This window comes from Sarcophilus harrisii, chromosome 1 (assembly GCF_902635505.1).
Source record: "Sarcophilus harrisii chromosome 1, mSarHar1.11, whole genome shotgun sequence".
Lineage (NCBI taxonomy): Eukaryota > Metazoa > Chordata > Mammalia > Dasyuromorphia > Dasyuridae > Sarcophilus > Sarcophilus harrisii.
In genome coordinates this window covers 449,386,875-449,390,933 of record NC_045426.1, presented here as the reverse complement: position 1 = coordinate 449,390,933, position 4,059 = coordinate 449,386,875, and the positions used below count along the sequence as shown (strand labels likewise).

The following is a 4,059-nucleotide window of genomic DNA, read 5'->3' as shown; positions in this document are numbered from 1 at the left end:
ATGACCAATATGGAAATATATTTAAAATGATTGTACATGTATAACCTATATCAGAGTATTTGTTCTCTTGGGGAAGGGAAAAGGAAGGGAGGGAGGGAGAAACAATTTGGAACTCAAAGTCTTACAAAAATGTTGAAAATTATGTTTATATGCAATTAAAAAAATAAAATACTATTGAGAAAAAATATTGCTTTAAGTCTTTGGGGTTCTTTCACAATTGAACTAATAGAATCAAGCATTTAAGTACTTATCATATGCCAGACACTGTACTAAGTTCTGCAGATGCAAAGAAAGATCAAGACTGTCCCTGCCCTCAAGGAGTTCACAATCTAATGGGGGAGGCAGCATGTAAATAATAAAAAAAAAAAACATAGAGTACAGAAAAATGAGGTAATTGCATTAGCAACTGAAAGCTTGAAGACCTTCTGCCGAAGGTAGGATCTCACTCAAATCTTAAAGGAAGTCAAAGAAGACAAGGAGCATAGGTGGAAAAGGAGAATATTTTAGATATGGGGAGGAGCAATGCAAAGACTTAGAGATGGGAGACTGAGTCATGTGAGAGAATCATTTAATAGAATAGTACTGCCCAATCATAGCATATGTGGAAGGAGTAAAGTATAAGAAGACAGGAAAAGTAGAAAGGGGGCAGGTTATGGAGATCTTTAAATAACAAACAAAATACTTTTTATTGATTCTGGAGGTAAGGGAGCCATTGAAATCTTTAGAGCATATGAATGGAACTATGTTTTTTAGAAATCACTTTGGCAGCTGTGTGAAAGATCAATTGAAGAAGATAAGAGACTGGAACCAGGAGGAAAGTCATTGCAATAGTCCAGCTGAGAGGTGATGAAGGTCTGAATTATCATCATGGCTATGTAAGTAGAGACAAAGGGATCTATCTGAGATGAAGGTAAAAATGAAAAGATTTGGCAGTACATTGACTTTACAGAGTGAGAATTAAGAGTTGAGAGTAGGAGCCTGGGTGATTAGAAGGATAGATAGTGATACCTTCAATTATAATAGAGAAACTGGGAAGGAAGGAGGGATTGGAGAAAAAATAAGGAGTTTGGTTTTAGACATGTTATAAAAATATAGTCTGAAATGCCCCCAAATAAATTGGTAACATGGGAATGGAGATTAGGAGAGGTGAAGGCTGGCTATATAGATCTGACAATCATGCATAGAGAAGAGAATTGAAGCCACGCTGCTGAGATCCCTAAGTGAGAGACCTTAGAGGGAAAAAAGAAAAGGACCCAAGACTGAGCCTTGGTAGGTATCCTTCTTGGCCTCCATGGAACTGGGATTAAGTTAGTTCTCGTCTAGAAATTCCAGGAATGCTGTTAGTAGAAAAGCATTGTAAATATGGGAAGATTAATACCATCTCAGAATTAAATCCTGACACCAAACCAAACTCAGGTATGGTGGGTAGAACTAGACTAGTCTTGCAAAAGAGAATTCTTTGGAGCCAAGTATGCAGTTCATGAGATAAAAAGATTTTCATTTTTGAGGATTGTCAAGCTTGTGCCTTTTGTAGAAACATAATTGCTTCCAGATTTTTAGAGACAGAAAAAAGGGTCTTTTTCAGCACCACATATTTTGTTCCTTTAATAAATTCTCCATTTAAGGCTGAAGAAGGTTTCACAAAGGAGATTTCATAGTGGTGCATTGAGAGTACTTAATTAACGCTTATACTTAAAAAGTACTTAATTAGTGCTTGCATTAAAAAAAAAGTAAGTACTTAATAAATGCTTACTGACTGACTGGTGATACAAAGGGAGGCAACAATACTTTCCTCACAGAATCTCATGCCTGATAATGGAAAGTGCGATATGCAAGGAAGAGCTGAGGATTTTTAAAAGGGTAAAAATGGAAGAACAATGTATAAATATACAATTAGAAAATATTAGAGTTGGAGAATACAGATTTTGCAAACCATCAAATTTATATGAGATGAAAAAATTGAGAAACAGTAAATGTATGACAAGTTAGGTATTGTATAAGAAGTCTATGGCCAAATGCAAAGTCAGCAATACTTGACAGTCATTTGTGTAACAGCCAAAGAATTTTGGAGCCAATTGATAAATAGAGTGGCGAAGAATTGAGGCAGACAGGCATATGAGGAAAGGGCTTCTGGGAGCTTCTGGAAAGAAAAATAAAACAAAATTATGCTAACTACAAATAAGAGGGACAAAATTCCCCAAAGAGTATGGAACCAATATGAACGTCTACAAATGATTGAGTGATAACAGTGAGGTATGCAATAGAAAAATGGGATAAAATTGGAAATGAGAAGAGGGTGCTTGTTTTGGCAGCACATATACTAAAACTGGAATGATAGAGAGAAGATTAGCATAATCCTACTCAAGGATGACATTCAAATTTGTGAAGCATTCCACATTTTTTTTTAAAAAGAGAAAGGGAGAGATAAAAATTTATTTGTAAATAAAAGAAATTATCAAATGGAAAATTAATTTGTTTGCTGCTGGATGAATTTTTGTTTCCAGGAATAAATATTAAATAAACATACGGGTCCTTTGAAAATACATTTTATGACCCAGATGTTTTTCTAATTTACAAAAATGAAATGACACTTGTGTAAATTCTGCTTTTGAGATTCATGGGCATGAGTTAGATTCATTTTTGTCAGGTTAAGAACCTGAAGGCAGGAAAGAAGAATGGACAATCTCTGAAGGTCAGTCAGTCCTGTGATTATAACAATTAAATCTAACAGGATGGGTTCCTGTCTAAATGAGTAAAGAGCCCAATTTATCTTTTATTGAATAGTAAGTCTTAAGTATTCATATAATGTACATAGTAGGGAAGAGAAGTTTGGAATCCTTGAAAGTGCTAGATAATTTCCCAAATACAATCCAACTCATGATCACTCCTCTATGCAGTTCTGGGCCTGATTCATTGATCATTTGTCCAATATGTAGTGATGGATTAATTTAATGGACTGTCCTTTCAATTACATAATAATCTGGATTCTTTGAACATTTCATTTTTTCTGTTGTAGTTAGTTGGATTCACACAAGTAGAATGTATATTTCTTGAAGGCGATATATATTAGTATCTTTACCACTTAGCATATTGCTTTGTACATAATACTATAATATTAATATACATTTGTTGATTGATTGAGCTTTTGATAAAAAACTTTTGAATGGCCTTAGATCTTATTCAAAGAGGTATAATGTGTTATCTGTAAGCAAGAGTATCTGGTGTAACTCATCATCTAACAGAAACCAATCTTCCATTTTGACTTTTGGGCATCTCAATCTCTTCCCAGAGAATTTGGTTTAGCATAAGATTGTTTTCAATGAGGTCTTGTGGGAAAAAAAAGTTGTGCCCTTGATCACCCAAATAGGTAGAGAGATGTTAATTGACTATTCAGAGGAATACCATGATGGTGCTAGATTGACTAAGTAATATTTAAAAATTCATTAACAGATCTAAGAGTCAAATTTGGTATGAAAAGAAGCTTAGATAAAGAGAAAAATCCAGCCATTTAGAAATTTTTAAGTGCTCTGTTCAGTCATTTTTCCAGTCATGTCCAATTCTTTGTGATCCTATTTGGAGTTTTCTAGGAAAAATACTGTAAAGGTTTCCCATTTCCTTTTCTAGCTGATTTTTATGAGGCGAGGGAACTGAGGCAGAATGAAGTGTCTTGCCCAACAATTATATGACTAGTAAGCAAGCGTCTGAGGCCAGATTTGAACTCCTTACTTTAGGCTCTGCACTCTATTCACTACATTACCTAGCTATCCTTGAATGCTCCAGATAAAGTGAAAGATAACCACTTGCTTGATTGAAAGGAACTGATATTAAAGACCACTAATCTGTATGCCAGAACCTGTAATTATCTAATATTAGGGAGATATTTATATATCCCATGAAGCATACATAGGAGCGTCACATAAATCATATTTGTATTTTCCTCTTTTTTATTCTGAATTTAACATTAAATAAAATGTGTATTTCCATTTATATGACAGCACAAAACCCCTAAGATCCCCAAACTTTCATGCACAGATTGTTTTTCTTATAAAACAAATAATA

At 34.2% G+C, this 4,059-nt stretch overlaps 1 non-coding gene across 1 annotated transcript; it reads left to right on the top strand.

The window, feature by feature from the left end:
* The first annotated feature begins 2,296 nt into the window (after positions 1–2,296).
* Positions 2,297–2,402, top strand: LOC111719014. Its single transcript, XR_002769336.1, has one exon. It is a non-coding gene; the product is annotated as a U6 spliceosomal RNA (small nuclear RNA).
* Positions 2,403–4,059: the final 1,657 nt, after the last annotated feature.